Here is an 18,831-nt window from a genome sequence, read left to right on the forward strand (position 1 = left end):
TGCCCCCAGGCCTTTTCATTTACTGTGCTCTGGACAAACAAATCAAAGTTGTCTAGAAACATTAAAAGTTGACATGTTAGGTACGCACCAAAGACAGCTTTTCAAGAGAAGAACCTTGTATCAACTGGAAAACATGTTGCCAGAAATGTTTTGGTTTGGCATTGCCTAGGGGGCTTGGTAGTTTGCAGTCAACTTTAAATTTTGCATCCTATCGAAGAATATTTGAAAAGAATGTGAGGATGTGTGTCCAAAAGTTGTAGATGAACCACAAGTGGATTCTGAGCCTACCAGAAAATTCACCAACAGATTGCTCGATAAGAAAAAAAAAGCATGGTAATTTAAAGGCTAGTCAACACCTAGCATTTAAATCTCATGAAAATGTGGAAATTGGCAGTACGTGCAAAAAAATATCACAGATCTTGCAGCAGAAGAAATTTCGCAACAGATAGCAATCATGCACACAGAGAGTTATCTTGCTAAAGTGGACATTGCACTTGTATGCTACCATACATCAACAACGTTTGTTGAATAAGGGACAAACCAGATTTTTGTCATTTTAAAGTTGATCATAAATAACTTGTCCTGTATTATTATCGCAGTTTTATTTGACTCACTATTTTCATATTACTATATAAGGATGAAACTCTCTTTTTGCCCGTTTTATGTCTTTGACGATACAACACAATTATTTTTAATGTGAATCATTCCTGTCACAAACCCTACAAATGTGTCTCCTGAACTGAATATCACCTTTTTAAATATAATCACTACAATGCATGCACAGATGGAAATGGAATATATGATCTTTAAATTAACTAAAGAGAGTTGCACTCCATTAAGATATACAAATAAAGCCTTCCTAATTGAACAGCACAGGTGTTTGTTAGCCAGATAGGCTTCATGCAATAAGTTAGGGGCTTGGTTTTTAATTACCTTTGGGATTTGCTAATTTACATTCTGCCTGTAAAAGTCTCTTGTTGATACAAAGAAGTGTGCGCTCACATTTCTGTGTATGAGTGTATATCTGTGTCTACGTGTATATGTTTCAAAGTGGTTTGTTTAAGTGTAGGTAAGTAATCAATAGTATTCAATGGGAAACAGGATGTCCTCGGGTAAAATTCGAGCCAAAATACTGCATGAAATTTAATCTGTGCAATTACTCCATGTGGGTTGAATGGGAGGAGGAAAATGTAAGGAAAGGCATTCGATCTTAGCTCCCAAGTACACTTCCATTCTTGAAGGTCAGAAAGCTTGTTATAGTGGACAAACATTAGATGTCCAGTGGTGCTGCCATCTCATTAATCTCTTTTTTGTGTCTAAGGGAAAACCTGTAAAAGGGTCTACATACAGTATAGTGGCATATATCAGCAGTCCAGATCTCCTCAGTTATAGAATTTCACAAGGTGATAAGTGTACAACTCACAGCTGCTCATGCTTTATTTAATAACCAAAAGCTTCAGAAATTAGGCCTGCCTCCTGCCACTGGCTGAAAACAAGCTGTGTATCCTAACACATATCATTTCATAGTCACATTTTAATTGCTCTCTATTAATTATGTATTCTGGGTGAGCAGCGCATTTGCATAGATTTTACATGCAACCGTGACCTACTGTTATGTTGTGTGGGTGAAAAGGTTTCCCCTCACTGATACAATATGAATATAGTATGGAACTCTAAACTGCTTCACCAGCTTGGTTTTATTTCTGATATAAAATTTGCTGTTGAAGCAATACGTTTAAATTTGAGGCAATGACTAAACCTGTCATGGTTCTCAAGATCTGGAGAGGTCGTGGTGTGTGTATTGTTTGTCTTAACCTCTCCCACCAGGGCGGAACTGGACCTTGGTTCCCCGCCTCTGAACCCACCCTGAACACACACCTGTGGCTCATTCACACTGATCCTGGCAGACTACTTAAGATGGCAAGAGAGGCTGCTTCCTCGCTGGATCGTCACATTACCAAGTGTCAGTGTAGTGTAACCTATGAAAATGTTCCTTTGATCCCCTAGAGTTTCCTCCTGACTTTGTTTTTTCCTCTGTGTACAGGCCTTCTAGACTCCCTGCCCGTCTTCCCTGCCGTCCGGATTTCTGTGGATGTGTGTGAGTGAGCGTGAGCTTCTTAGTGTGGACATTTTTGAGTTACGGATCGAGTGGAAGAAGAGCGTGTGTGTACCCCCGTCTTGGACCTTCCCTTCGGACCCCGCCCTACTCCCTGGAGCCCTGTGTTATCTGTTCCACTGTATATATGTATATATTCTCACTTGGTGTCACATTTCAAATAAACCCTCACCCTCTCTCTAAACTTCAGAGTCCTGCGAGTGAGTCCTCTGCCTACTAATCTGTGACAGAACGATCCAGCCACTATGGACTCAGCGGATTCTGACCCTGTTCAACGGGCTCTCCTCACTCAGGAAGCCCTGCTGGAGCGGCACGAGAAGATGCTCCACCATATCAATAAAGAGCTCTCCGCTCTTAGACAGGCTCTCGCCCAGCGCACACCCCTGGTAAGCTCGCCCTCTCCGAGCGTAAACCCATCTCCGCGTGTAAGTCCCTCTCCATCTCCGAATCCCCAGGCCGCTGCTGCACCCCCCGACCCTCCCGCTGCCTGGCTAGAGGCCCCGGGGAGGACGATGCCTAGCCCCGAGCCGTTTACAGGAGAGCTGGAAAAATGTTCGGGTTTTCTTGTCCAAGTCTCCCTGTTTTTCCGTCAGCAGAACAGGACGTATGCCAGCGACGGTGCCCGGATTGCTTTCTTTGTTCAGCTATTACGAGATCGCGCGCTCCAGTGGGCTCAGGCGCTATTGAAAACCCTGCCGAATATCTCCTACCTCGACTTCCTGACTGAATTCAAAAGCGTGTTTGAAAGGGATGGCGGGCCCTCTGCTGCTGCACAGCGTCTACTAAATCTGAAACAAGGTAAACGCACTATGGCTGACTTCTCGGTTGACTTCCGCATTCTCGCTGTAGAAACCGGGTGGAAAGAAGAGGCAGTAAAGGAGGTTCTGCTCAACAATATCGCGGAGGATTTGAAGGATGAGCTCATGACGAGGGAATTACCATCATCTCTCAGCTCATTAATGTCCCTGTGCATTCACGTTGACGAGCGCCTGCGAATGCGCCGTGGGACGCGCCACTCAGTTTCCCAGAGTGCTCCGCTCAGTGTTGGGATTTTTGCCGGTAGTGCTGCTTCACCACAACAGCCGGCCTCGGTGGATGTGAGCCCCGGTGAGGCAGAGCCGATGCAGATTGGACGTGCCCGGCTTACACCAATGGAGAGGCAGCGCCGTTTCATGGCTGGTGAGTGTTTATACTGCGGCCGTCACGGACATTTCATCGCCGTCTGCCCCGCACGAGCAAAAGGGCGTGCCCGCCAGTAGAAACGGGGGTACTGGTGGGCGAAATAAACATCTCTCATTCCCCTCCTCATCTTTTGTTACCAGCTAAGCTCACTGCTCACGCCACCACTCACTCACTCAAGGCTTTGATAGACTCAGGGGCCGAACAGAGTTTTATTGATGCATCACTCGCTAAGAAACTGGGCCTAACTATTGAACCTCTGCCCCATGCTCTTCGAGCCTCATCTCTGAACGGACAGCGTTTGCCTGATGTCACCCATGTTTCTGAACCAGTCACCCTGTGTTTGTCTGGAAATCACACTGAATTAATCAGTCTGTTTGTTTTCAAAGCTCCGCTGACGCCTCTGGTTCTGGGCTATCCATGGCTGTTGCAGCATAACCCACTGATTGATTGGCAGGCGGGCTGTGTGTCTAGATGGGGGGAGGGTTGCCATATGACTTGCTTAAAATCAGCCATTCCATCCATTGGCTCCTCCGCATCACCCCCGCAGACTCCTCCGGACCTAACAGCAGTTCCTTCAGTGTACCATGAACTAGCGGAGGTGTTTAGTAAGGATCGCGCCCGTTCCCTTCCCCCACACCGGCCTTATGATTGTGCCATTGACTTGTTACCAGGAGCTCCGTTGCCTACTAGCCGACTCTATAGCCTGTCACGGCCAGAAAGAGAAGCCATGGAGGAGTACATTACTGATGCTCTGGCTGCGGGACTCATTCGGCCATCTACCTCTCCCTTGGCATCAGGATTTTTCTTCGTGGACAAGAAGGACAAGTCCCTCCGGCCATGCGTTGACTATCGGGGCTTGAATGCAATCACTGTCAAGAATAAATACCCGCTGCCCCTGCTGACCTCAGCGTTTGAGCTTCTCCACGGGATGAAAATGTTCAGTAAACTCGACCTCCGCAGTGCTTACCATTTGGTTCGCATTAGGGCAGGGGATGAGTGGAAGACTGCCTTCAACACCCATCTGGGACATTTTGAATATCTTGTAATGCCTTTTGGATTAACAAATGCCCCGGCAGTCTTCCAAGCCCTCGTAAATGACGTCCTCAGAGACTTCCTCAACCACTTTGTTTTCGTCTACCTGGACGATATACTCATCTTCTCCAGGTCAGTGTCAGAGCACGAAAGACATGTCAAACTGGTGTTACAAAGATTGTTGCAAAACCGCCTTTTTGTCAAAGCAGAGAAGTGTGAGTTTCATGTAACCACTGTTTCTTTCCTTGGATTCATAATTGAGCAGGGAAACTTGAGACCGGATCCTGGAAAGGTCAAAGCGGTTTTGGAGTGGCCCACACCCCCAAACCGCAAACAGCTTCAACGTTTTTTGGGGTTTGCAAATTTCTATCGCCGTTTCATCCGTGACTTCAGCAAAATTGTCTCACCTCTTACTCACCTCACTTCCCCTAAGGTTCCGTTCCAGTGGGGACAGGCAGCCGCGGAGGCGTTCATTCATCTGAAACAACGGTTTGCCTCCGCTCCCATCCTCTCCCAGCCGGATCTCAACCAACCCTTCATCGTGAAGGTGGATGCTTCGGATGTGGGCGTGGGGGCCGTCCTCTCTCAGAATACTGAAGGTAAACTCCATCCATGCGCTTACTTCTCTCGTCGGCTTTCACCCGCAGAGCAAAACTACGATGTTGGCGACAGGGAGCTACTCGCCATCAAACTGGCACTTGAGGAGTGGCGGCATTGGCTAGAGGGGACGGCACAGCCTTTCATTGTGTGGACCGACCACAAGAACCTCGCCTACCTTCAGGCAGCAAAACGCCTCAACGCACGTCAAGCCAGGTGGGCGCTTTTCTTCACCCGTTTCAATTTCTCCATTACTTACAGGCCCGGGTCCCGAAATGTCAAACCAGATGCTTTATCACGTCAGTTTTCATCCTCTGAGGGGGATCGGGAGGTGGCGTCGATCTTTCCTCCGGGCTGTGTCATAGGAGGCCTCACTTGGGAGATTGAGTCAATGGTGCGGCAGGCCCAGCGTACCGAACCTGATCCGGGGACAGGACCCCCGGGGCGGCTCTACATCCCTTCGTCCGTACGATCCCAGGTGCTCCAATGGGCCCACACAGCAAGATTCTCATGTCACCCTGGAATCCAACGCACCATTGCCTTTCTGGAACGCGCCTTCTGGTGGCCATCTTTAGCCCAAGATGCCCGAGAATATGTTAAAGCCTGTACTACCTGCACCCAAAATAAGTCACAAAACACTCCTCCCGCAGGCTTACTTCATCCACTCCCTACCCCGGGTCGACCGTGGTCACACATTGCCCTCGACTTTGTTACTGGACTTCCACCTTCGGCAGGTAACACAGTAATTCTGTCTATTGTCGATCGCTTCTCTAAAGCAGCACATTTTGTAGCATTACCCAAGCTTCCCACAGCCCTAGAGACCGCCCAGCTGCTTACCAACCACGTGTTTCGCCTTCATGGAATTCCCTCTGACATCGTCTCTGATCGTGGGCCGCAGTTCACATCCAAGGTATGGAAAGAATTCTGCTCATCCATTGGTGCCCAGGTCAGTCTCTCTTCAGGGTACCATCCCCAAACCAATGGGCAGACGGAGAGGCTGAACCAGGAACTGGAAACAGCCCTGCGATGCGTGGCCTCGACAAACCAAAACACCTGGTGCTCGCATCTAGCCTGGATTGAGTACGCTCACAACAGCCACACCTCCTCTGCCACTGGAATGTCGCCTTTCGAGGCCTCGCTTGGATATCAGCTGGCCCTTCTCCCATCTGTGGAAGGTGAGCATCTCGTTCCCTCTGTGCAGCACCACCTCCGCAAATGTCGGCGACTCTGGCGAGCTACCCGTGCCACCCTCCTTCGAACCAAGGAACAGAATCAACGGCTAGCTGACCGTCGGAGGTTGCCCGCACCCACCTACACACCGGGGCAAAAGGTATGGCTCTCCACGAGGTTCGTCCCTGTCCGCACTGAGTCTAAGAAACTCACACCCACCTTCATTGGACCCTTTACCGTCGAGGCTGTTGTTAACCCAGTCTCGGTCCGTTTGCAGCTCCCGCGTAGCATGCGTGTCCACAACGTGTTCCATGTGTCTCAGTTGAAACCACACCTGTCCAGTCCTCTGTGCACTCCTTCCAGGCCCCCGCCACCTGCCCGGCTCATTGATGGCCTGCCCGCGTATGCCATTACGCGAATCATGGACTCGTGGCGCCGTGGACGGGGAGTTCAGTATCTGGTGGATTGGGAGGGCTATGGCCCGGAGGAACGCTCTTGGGTCCCTAGGTCGGCCATCCTTCACCCGGGTATGGTCCGGGATTTCCATCGCGCCCATCCGGACAAGCCTGGTGGGTCGCCTGGAGGCTCCCGTTGAGGGGGGGGTACTGTCATGGTTCTCAAGATCTGGAGAGGTCGTGGTGTGTGTATTGTTTGTCTTAACCTCTCCCACCAGGGCGGAACTGGACCTTGGTTCCCCGCCTCTGAACCCACCCTGAACACACACCTGTGGCTCATTCACACTGATCCTGGCAGACTACTTAAGATGGCAAGAGAGGCTGCTTCCTTGCTGGATCGTCACATTACCAAGTGTCAGTGTAGTGTAACCTATGAAAATGTTCCTTTGATCCCCTAGAGTTTCCTCCTGACTTTGTTTTTTCCTCTGTGTACAGACCTTCTAGACTCCCTGCCCGTCTTCCCTGCCGTCCGGATTTCTGTGGATGTGTGTGAGTGAGCGTGAGCTTCTTAGTGTGGACATTTTTGAGTTACGGATCGAGTGGAAGAAGAGCGTGTGTGTACCCCCGTCTTGGACCTTCCCTTCGGACCCCGCCCTACTCCCTGGAGCCCCGTGTTATCTGTTCCACTGTATATATGTATATATTCTCACTTGGTGTCACATTTCAAATAAACCCTCACCCTCTCTCTAAACTTCAGAGTCCTGCGAGTGAGTCCTCTGCCTACTAATCTGTGACAAAACCAATTAAAAAAAAATCATGCATAGAATATATGCATGTTAGGCTAAACTGCGATTCTTAATCGACCACAATTGCGAGGTAGCTAAAGTGCTTGAAGTGTAAAGTATACAATGCTCTATGAATGTATGGTTAAATGTGGTAGTCTAAAGCACTTTAAGTGCCGAGTAAGATGAGAAAAGTGTCAGATAAATGCCACTCCATTTCTACTTACCTTTTTCATTTTACAGCCATATGTATGTTTGGCCCCATAGGCCAAGGTAACACAAAAGTACCATCATGAAGTCACTTAAAAATATCAGTGCTTCTTAGATTAAGAAGGAGAATATGGGCAGTACTGCCTAGACATTATGTGCTCACACACAAACACACACAGACGTAATAACTTTCAGACAGAAGACATTTCACATTATGCACTATTGCTTTAATAGTTCAAACCCAATAACATTTGTTAATGTTTGTGGATCATTAGGACCACATATGCACCCATTTATACACCTCTCTGCATTTAATATTTAGTTATTAATCTCTGGCTGTCTTTTACAGCATTTGTCCTGTGTTCCTCCCCTCACCCCAACTGGATGGCCATCCCTCCCTGATCCTGGTCGTGCTGGAGATTTCTTCCTGTTAAAAGGGAGTTTTTCCTTCCCACAGTCACCAAAGTGCTTGCTCATAGGGGGGGTCATATGATTGTCGGGGTTTTCTCTGTCGTATTATCGTATTATTGTAGGGGCGACTGTTGGTGTGATTTAGCGCCATATAAATAAAATTTAATTGAAATATGCCAGCTGTTACAACTGGCCAATAATAATGGTAAGGCAAAGTATAAACATTCAAGTTAAAACCTGAAATCCACACTGATTTAGTCCAGATGCCTGTTATTGGGCAGCTTAAATAAGTGTTAGCTGCTTAATCCTTTTTTTGGTGGCATCTCTCTCATTCAAAACTTTTTCACATACTGCCAGATAGGTTGGGGTTGCTTGTTTCGCGTAATAGATAAAGTCATCATTTAAAAACTTCATTTTGTATTTACTTGGTTTGTCTTTATCTAATATTAAAATATGTTTGATGATGTAAATGCGACAAAAGTGAAAAAACTAAGAAATCGGGAAGAGGGCAAATTGCTACTGAAAAAGTACTAGATCACTTTGTGGCATTGGCCTAGCACCAAAGTATCTGTTCTTATGAAGTCCATAGGAGCTGCAAAGGGCAAAGAGCACATTATACTGACAGTCTAATCAGTGCAACTGATGTTGAATGAAAATGAAGCCAGGACACTGAATGAGCATCCAGACACACTATCTCTTCGTGATCATTTCCAAATTTGGTCATAACATGACATTCTTTTAAATGTTTGAGCATTTTTCAAAGAAATATAGCATTTTAAGCATTTATAAATGCATAAGTCAGTAGGGGAAAGTGGCAAAGTATTGTAGGCTTCAGATTATTTCATTGTTATATTACTGTACAGTGATTTGTAATGAAGAAATCAGATTATCTGTTAAAATGGTGTCTCCTTTTAATGTTTTTGGAGCTGTATGTCATGGTCCTGGGTCGAGCGACCCAGTGTTTGAGTTTTATGTATCTTTTGTATTCATTTGTGCCTAGCGTAGTTCACCTAGTTAATTTCTAGATTGCTGTTTAGTCTTGTTCCTTAGTTGTTTATGTCATCTCCCCCTGTACTAAGTCTCCCTGTTTCATGCCTCATGTCTGCGTGGTTATGTTTAGTTCATGTCATGTCTAATCTCCATGTTTCCTGTTTTACTTTGAAAGTCTGTATTCAATGTAGGTGTATTTAGTTTCACCTCTCCTGTCCTGTCGTTAGGTTCATGTGTGTCAGCTGTGCTCCCATGTGTGGCCACTTCCCCTGATCATCCCTCATGTGTATTTAGTCTCTGTGTTTCATGTAGTCTGTGTTGCGTCATCTGTGTTCCCACCCTCCATGTTGTCACAGCCAGGCCCTTGTATTCATAGTTATGGTTTCCTGTGTCTTCATAGTTTATCCTGGTATCACCTTCCCAGTTTAGTTATAGTTTAGTTTTGTCACTGCACTTTTGCCTTGTTTGCACTCCTTGTTTTCAGCCACAATAAAGGCTCGCTTTTCGTTCGAACTCAGTTTCGTGTCCTCGCCTGTGTCTGCACCTGAGTCCTCCACACACTCTCCACACGGTCTGCCACAGCGGACCGTGACAGTGTAACTGTAGGTTCCTAAATTTTCAAACATTCTTGAAATTTTGCTTTTTCATACAAAAAAGGAAAAACAACTATGAACTGACTCTTCATATCACATAATGATAAAGATCTTTAACATTTGTCTATCACATTATCTTGCAACACATTTCCGGCAATGCGTGGAATTACCAGAATTAGAGAGGGGATAGAGAGGAAATAGCCTATGAAAAGAAACAGGAAAAGACCGCCATGTAATTCATTTATTTCAACAAAGTAACTGTATTCTAATTATCACCTATTTAAACTGTAACTGTAATGGAATACAGTTACTTATATTTTGTATTTTAAATATGTAACGCTGGTACATTTATTCTGTTACTCCCTAAGACTGTACACTACCAGTGAAAGGTTTGGGCACACTTTCTCATTTAATTTCTTTATTTTTACTACTTTGACTACTTTTTTATTGTAGATAGACACTGAAGACATCAGACATGTGAAGCAAGATACATGGAATCATGTAGCTATGAAGAAAAAGATAAATATCTCTAAACATGTCTTATATTCTAGATTCCCTTTACTTTGTTGACAGTGCTGCAAACCCTTGGTTTTCTCTCAATGAGCTTCATGATGCAGTCACCTGAAGTGGCTTGCAGTCACCTGAAGTGGCTTGCAGTCACCTGAAGTGGCTTGCAGTCACCTGAAGTGGCTTGCAGTCACCTGAAGTGGCTTGCAGTCACCTGAAGTGGCTTGCAGTCACCTGAAGTGGCTTGCAGTCACCTGAAGTGGCTTGCAGTCACCTGAAGTGGCTTGCAGTCCCAAGACCAGCAAGTGGCCCATTAGCCAAAAGGTGCGTCGAAATTGTTGAAAATACCTGATATGCCAGATTACCAGTCCAGCTCTGAAAGGGGATAATAACTAATGGACAACTGTGCTGTAGCACTGTGTGGAAAATCAAAAACTGAAGAATTCAGATATAACAGAATTACATTCTTAAAGCGTCCTACTCTTTTAAAAAGTAAAGTCCAATGTAAAAGGTCTCTGTTGCATTTTTCTTTGTGCAGCTTGTCTATTCAATCAAGACAGACAGAAAAAAAGGTTTGAGAACCTTCAGGCAGCTATAGTCAGTGTCAGGTTTTGCATCTAACAATGATCACACTTATGAATGCACATAGAGGCCTGGTTACCCATGTGTCAACTTCATTTTCATATCAGCCTTTTGAAGTGTAAAATTTTTTGTTATTCTGTCTTCACGTTTCCCCTCCGTCTGTAGAAGAATTCTAATTCTAATTAAATCATGATTTAAAAAGCTTGATCTGCTCTCGGGGAGCAGATTTTCAGATACAATACTACTGCATTTCTAGTGCCTTTGCTATTTCCTTAAGTGTTAACTTTCATTTCTTTCCTCAGATAGCCCCTTGACTGCAGACACCATCATTGACTAGTTCAGAAATGTATCTCATGTTTTCTCTTCTTTTTATATCCCTGGGGCAATAGAGGCCATTCTGCTGTCCACAGCATATTTCCCTGAAAATACCTCTGGGGATTCTTTGCTCAGTGGCAGTGCCATCACTTCTACCATCAGTCCCTAAGCGCCACTGAGATGTACCTATCCCAGCAGGCAGTGGCATTCAAAGACATATCATTAACTGCTACAGTGGATGTATAAGAATGTGCTGAACTTATTTTTTCATTACTAAACAGAATATATAACTAGAGAATTAATTTTAGTATATTAAAAGGTTAACAAGATAAAAATAAACAATATAAAGTTAATCTCAAAGTATTTATGTGTATTTTATGATTTAACATTCCAAATAAGCTTTTGGTTGTGACTTTTAATGGAGGCAACATTGTATTCCATGGAAATGTAATCCCTCCCAATATTAAATGAATGAACAATTGTACAGTTGTCATCATTTTTCTAATTTGATTACTGACAAGAAAGGCAAGAAATTTATTAGCTTCCATTGTGTTATTCTGTTTCATATTTTGTTTTGCACATGTGATTAGTATTTTGAATTAGAATGGCTAAGATAACATTCATGTTTTGTTTTATTGTTGCCTATTATAACTATTCATTATTATAATTAACAAGTCGCCATGTTTTTGCTTAGTATAAAGACCCTATTCTATTTGCTTATTTCAAACTAAAAGGGGTATTGGGAGCCAAGAGGCCCATCTTAAAAGTACAATTTATTTTTTTCTAGTGGTAAATCATAAATGAATATCTGAACATCAACAAAAATTTGCAGTGTCATTCTTACATCATAATTGCAATCTTATAAAGACAGTTGCAAATTGACTTCACAAGCATCAAACAAGGGCAGCAACACAAGATTTAGAGTTGGATGTCTCGAGACCGGTCTTGGTCTCGAGACATCCAACTCTAAATCCAACTTAAGATCCACTTTTACGTGGTCTTGGTCTTGTCTTGGTCTCGATACCCTCTGGTCATGGTATTGTCTTGGTCTCGGTTTAGGCGGTCTTAACTACAAGTCTAACAAGATCTAACAAGCCAGCTAATATTACTTAGGATATAAAAGGGTTAGGTAATAGGCTGTTTTTTCTCACATAACAACTAAAGGATCTCTTTAGTTTCTTCTCCAAGCTAGTCTCTTCTTATAGCTACCTCAAAGTTCACAATTGGTGGTGATCCAAGTTACAGTTCACAAAGACAGATAATAGGGAAAAGTATTAGGGAAGAAAAACATATCCACATTAAAAGTTTGTGTATCATCAAAATCTATTTAAAGTGGAAATTTTATTATTATTTTTTCTCTTAAATCTAAAGCATTTGAGTATACAAGTTTGTACATTTGTGCTGTCTTTGTGCATGTTTAAATAAAAATATTTTAGGTTACATGTCAGAAAAAAAGTATAATTTTGATCTAAATGCCACTGTTTTATGATGTTATGCTGTTCTCATGCTGATGTTACAACCTGTGACTTTGTCAATATTAGACCTCAGGATCTTCTCTTGCCTTCACACTATTAGTTACACTGATAGAAGGGCATTCCCTACAGGGATCAATACATGTTTTTCAGCAATGGGGGAGGTGCAGTGGGGTGGAGGGTTGCTATTAAGTAAAAGCAGTGAAGTGGGAACCTCTAATGCAGTCAGTTCCTTGGCCAAAAGAATATAAATTTCTTTTGATGGAAGAAATACAGGATATTATATTTCAACTGACTAGTTGTTTTCTTGATGCAAGTCAAAATAATAACATCTTCTTTGATTATTGATCAGTTGGTTGGATTTTATTTTTACAATGCCTTCTTTGCAATTTTTTAGTTTTTGTTTTTTTTAAATTTTGAATGTTAAATATTGAAGCAAATGACTTCAGTAATCAAGAAAAAGTAAAAACAAAAATAAAATTTGCCTCCAGAGAAAAACTTTTTTGAGTCCTTGGGCATGGCAGGTAGGCAAGCATTTTTTATTTATTTATTTATTTTTACTTCTGCTGAAATTATTTTGAATGCTCCAACTATAGTCAACACCCATTTTCAGCAGTTGCCATGGCAAATGACAAAATATCAGTCAAACATCTGTTATGACTAATAGCAAGCCAAATAGTCCACTCAGAGGATTCAAAATATTATTCCCAACAGCTATTTTCAAGGAAATGATTGAAAGGTTCCTTTAGAGCATTTCCTGTATGCATTTCCACCACAGTCTGAAGACTAAAGTCAAACATCTGTGAAGATTAGGTAATTTAGTCTGCTCGTTTACTGACTATAGCTGCTACACACTGGACTTTATACAACAGTATAGTGTTCACACATTGTACGTCTCATTGCATGATTGACTGAAAATCAAAAGGACTCCTGTCACGTTCTTCTCTTGCAACAAAATTATTTAATGTCAACATTTTGTGTCGCACGCTGGTGCAGTTGTTAACACTGTCACCTTACAGCAAGAGTGCCCTGAGGTTGGGGCCTGTGTTGAGTTTTCATGTTCTCTGTGCTTCTTACCACAATCGAAAGACATGGCTGTTGGGCTAATTGGTGGTTCTATATTGGCTGCAGGTGTAAATATTTCTGTGTTAGCCATATGACAGGCCTGACCTGACCAGGGTGTACCACAGCTTTTGCTCTGTGACAGCCGGGAGAACCTCAGTCTTCCTTGGACCCAAACTAGATAAATGGTTCTGAAATACCAATTACGTTGTACTTAAAAAAAAGGCAAAAAGAACAAAAGAAAATCATGTCATGTCTTTGTCTAAACCATAGCACAGCTCGACATAGAAGATATATGAACAATAAACAGAGGAAAGTGAAAATTCTGTTTTTTCCATAGTCTTTGTCATTGCTCCTTCTCTTCATTCAAACTCTCCCCTAATGTCTTCCTCATTGAATTAGGGTCAAGGGACTATGTTTGAAGACATAAATGGGCAATTTCCACAGTATATCTAAGTAAACAGAGAGATTTTACAAGCTTTTACCTTGACTGATGAAGATGTGACTAAGATGAATTAGTTGAAATATTGGAAGTACTAAGCTAAACAAAATTTTCAGCGCTGTAGGCTCTATCAAAGCTCTCAGAGTAACATTCGCTGAACCAGGCCTTCTTTTGTGGGGTATATGGGTAAAATAATATCCATCTATAGCTCCCTATTCCCTCTGGAGTTGTCCTGCTGTGAACACCTAACTTATGCATGTAAAGGAGGTATTGTACAAGCAATTACAATCAAGGTTACTCCTGCTTTGCATTCTCCAAGCCCTTTCCTTGCTATTGTAAGTGATGTTCTTTTTAGATACCCATTGTGCCACATAATATATGTATGTAAAAAAGGAGAGATGCTGAGAAAAGGTCAAAACATTTACAGGCATTAAACATTACCCTTATTAGAATGCCTGTTTGTAGCCTAGATACTGACTTGTCAAATTTGAAATTAATGTTAAGATGTTAAGAAAATGCCAACATTTTCGATCATGTTATATTAGCTTCCTTGTAAAGACTATGAGTCTGACTGGGGAGTTTGTCTGAAACATTTGTCTTCAAACTTTTACAGCCTTCATTAGTACTTATGATAAAATTAAAGGGTGGACAAGAAACATAGAATTCACTTAATTCAGCCGAGAAAACTGTCTGATAATCCATGATGTGATGACATTCAGGTCTCCTCTAGTCACCTCCTGCTCTTTTCCTCTTTGATAGGTTTGTAGCTTAAACCTATTCGCTGGAATGTTCAAGACAATTCAGTTACACAGCAAAAAGCATTGACACCAAGCGCTCTGCTTGGTGTCAATGCTCGTATACGAGGGAGACCAACTGGACAAACGTTGTTCCTTCGCTTGACCCCAGTTGCTCTTGTCCACTCCCTTGTAACACTGCTCTTTTATTGAGGTTACATGAATATACATAAGTTCATTAACATATGACGTATACATACAAACAAAGAGTACCTTGCCTGTGCGCTGTGTGTGTGTGGTCAGAGTGTGACCCCATAAACGACTTCCCTAAACCTGCTGGTCTGGAAGTCCAGCAGTTCATCTAAACAAAAGGCACTTAGAGTAAAACAGATATAGATGTGTTTGCTATACCATATATCAACAAGAAAAGATACGACCTCTTCCCATGACCCTAAGATTGTGAGTGTGCATGCCAGAACACTGGAACGCACACGAAGGCTTTGCAGACTCCTAAGGATCACACATCCTATCACTACACAATCGATTATACACCTCTAAGCATATTTGGTTAAATATCTCTAATCATAAATGACAACCAACAATACAAATCTAACACTCTTCTTTAGAAAAACTGCTATTTTATGGCTTTGTACTACTTAAGAAAAAAAAGTCTGCATATAATGTTGTGATTTAAAAAACATTTAATACTTGTACACAGACATCAAAAGTGACCCAACGCATGGTCTTGGTCCATGGACACGGTCAGATAGAGGCATGTAATTATTACAAATAATATTTCCTTCAGTAAGCTATCGGTTTATACCCTTGTCCTTAAAAAGTGTACTTTGCTGAGTCAGTCCAGAAAAAGTAAGAAAAATAACGTTAGTTACAGTCACTAAACCAAGGAAGCATAGCCATCAAAGAGATGACAACAAACTGCATCCAGAGCTGGAACCAGGACAGATAGTCATTTTATTTTTACGATTACCATCAGGGAATCTTAACGAAAAACAGTCATTCTATTGTTTATTTCAATGGTCTTTAATATCCTATTTCTGATTGTTCCTTAGCATTACAGTTTTAGTATTGCCCCAGGCTTCTGTCCATAGGATCAGAGCCAATAATAATATTAGCCACATTAACGATGTAAGGATTTTCAAGTTGCTGTGGAGCGATTTAAATCTAAAAGAAAATCATCTACTGGGTTCTCCAAAAACCGATACTTATTGTTATTGTACCGAACAAGGCTAATATTAATAAATACATGCCAATTTCCTTTAGTTACATTGCTGCTGAAACAAATCTTGTGCTTTTTATTCAATTTCAATATCAGCTAACAACATCTTATTTCTGACCTTTATCCTAATCTTGCTTGTCATTTAATGTAAAATGCACAGCTATTACAGAAAACATGCCAAAAGCCACTAGTAGATTTTGACAAGCAGTTTTAGTGATTAAATAGAAATGTCAAGACAGCAGTTTAATTCTTCCTTTTTTAATAAAATGACAAACTTACCGCTAACGAAGGATTATACAAATATGTTACATGCTCCAGAGATAATATGGAGAGAAATATGTTTCCAGAGGGTTGCAAATGTTTATGATATGTTCCACAAGCGTTAAAAAGTTATACACAAATCATCGTACACATTTGTGTACAGTATGATCCAACGCTTAGTTTATGCATGTGGATCACACTGTATGCATTTGCAACGTTTTTGAGACATATTTCTCTCCATAAAATACGAGAAAAAATTGCTAGTGCAGTTCACAAATAGTGTTTTCAGTGGGAGAGATTTCAACTACTTTCATATCAACTACTTCATGTACAAAAAGTCAATATATCACTCTAAAGCAAAGGTGAAAACTTAATTAGCATGTCATGGATCCCTTAAATACTAATAAATACAATGTTTATTTAAATATTTTACCTCGCAATACTGTTATCTTTTGACTATAAGCATAAAAGTCTCCTTGAAATACAAAAGACGGCATACAAAGTTAAATGTAGGGTTAAATTAACTTTAAGCCTTGGCCTGACATCCCTGTGGTCTAGCCTGGGGAAAATTCAAATTGACCACTGGCTGTGCTGAGGTGAGCGACAAACAACAATGTCACACAACTACCTGAGCTATGTCCTTGCCCAAAGCAAAAATTGGTGAAGTACAGCACTTGCACGTCCTTCATCTAATATGTTGTGTGTTCCACATCTACAGTGAGTCCATTTGCGGTGACAGTTGTGTTTCATCCTGTCAAAGATGCAGAAATCAGTTTTGTCAGTTCACCTGACAGATATGTTTGTGAGTGTCTCCTGCATAAAACAAACAAACAAACAAAAAATGAAAAGCAACAACTTCAGTTATAATACTTGTGTATTAAGACAAACTTGGCACTGATATATGTCAGCTTTTTTCCCTAGAACAGCATCTATTTTTGCATTGCATGTAATATCTGACATACACTGAAAAATTGCTTAACACTGCATGTAATGTATCATTTAGGTGTTCAGCCTGTGGACAAAATATTCACAATGAGTGTCATAATTAATAGATGACTTCTTGATTAAAACAAATTGGATGTGTTTGGCTGAACTATTGATGGACTCTACTACATATGATATAGCACAAGGTTTAGCTTGTAAGTAAATGATGCGTTTCTGACTCCATAATTTTATTCTCGGGCTCGGCTTGACTACCATTGCGTAATTCAAAACGTAATTGTTTTTTTACTGGGTTTTGATGCAGACCTTCAGTTCATCCACTATTTTGATATAAGACATTTTAGCTCATTTCTCTCTAAGGCCACCATCCCTGTAAAACAACTTTCTTTTAATTGGCTCCCTTTTGTAAAGAGAGAATTTGAACACCAAATGGGACACTGCACATAGCCAGAGCTTTCTGGATGAGATGACCATGTTAGGAATATCTTGATAGACATGGTAGAAAGTGTAGAACAAACCCCTGATTAGAAACAGAGTTTTTACTGTGTTCTAAAACCTGAGCTAGTCTCTCAGAAAGAACACTTTATAACAGCCCTTAGACATTCACCACTGCATAATAGTTCCCTTTTCAACATTAGGGTCATGGCTACATGTTGAAATACAAAAATAAAATAAAATAGAATAAAAACACATTTGATTCTATACAGAGTGATAATACAATGACTACTGAAGCATGTAATTTCAGTTCATATGTGGGTGTCTTCAGATAGACAGCCAGCAGCCAGTGTTTATATTCACACACTCAATTTACAACTACTCGCTGTGTTGGCACTGGAGGGAAAATATAAAAGTCGTCTTAGGAGGACTCCAAAGGTTTTTTTTTTTTTTTTTAAATTCATCAGAACTTTGTTTGCTTCATTATTTCACAGCAACTTCTAAAACCTGGCAGCAATTGCAGCAGACATAAGACCTATATGGAGTTGGCACATAATTCTGTGATTTGACACACTGCTCTGCAGTCCCAGGGACATTTTGTGCTGTAACGTGGTCAAGGTTTAGCTGATAAGACGTGAGTGGATTAGGGCTGAACGATTATGGAAAATAATCTAATTGTGATTTTTTGCCCCAATATTGCGATTGCGATGCGATATGCGATTATTTTTTAAGGTCTTTGTCTTCTGTATTATTAAACAAAGACAAGCAAATACATCATATAGTATGGCCAATACTATATTACATTAATTTTAAACTGTTCTTTCCTGGAAGACAGACCTCTGTTATGATGACATGAGGTGATGCATGAATTGATGACTGACATTTTTATTTAACTTCTTCAATCACAACAGTATATTTGAACATACACAATAGTTTATTTTTAGCTTACAAACATCTGAGCATAAAGTGCTGACAAGGAACCCTGGTGTAAACATTAAAATGAAAGTCAGTACAATGTGCAGATTGCAGAAATATACATAAAAAAAATCAGTGGCTTTACCACACTCAGTTTTTCGACATCTGTGAACTACTAGACAGTCATTCAATTAAAAAATAATATTAAATAAATAAAACTAATAATGAAAAAATACACACATCTTACTGATCTCTGCAGTCAGTAACATTACACATAAAGTGCAAACATAATAGCAATTGTATAAACACACACACAAACACGCCTTTAAAATTTAAAGGCGTGAAATTGGACGGTCTAGCCTTCTGAATCAGAAGGCTAGTTCTGATTAGCGTCACCGCTGTCTCGGTGGAGTTTAATAAACTTGGCCGTCTGCTTCTTGCTATCTAAA

The sequence above is a fragment of the Copadichromis virginalis genome, linkage group LG1, assembly GCF_057382275.1.
Source record: "Copadichromis virginalis isolate Kocher_CV1m ecotype Utaka linkage group LG1, C_Virginalis_male_GT1.1, whole genome shotgun sequence".
NCBI classification, from domain to species: domain Eukaryota; kingdom Metazoa; phylum Chordata; class Actinopteri; order Cichliformes; family Cichlidae; genus Copadichromis; species Copadichromis virginalis.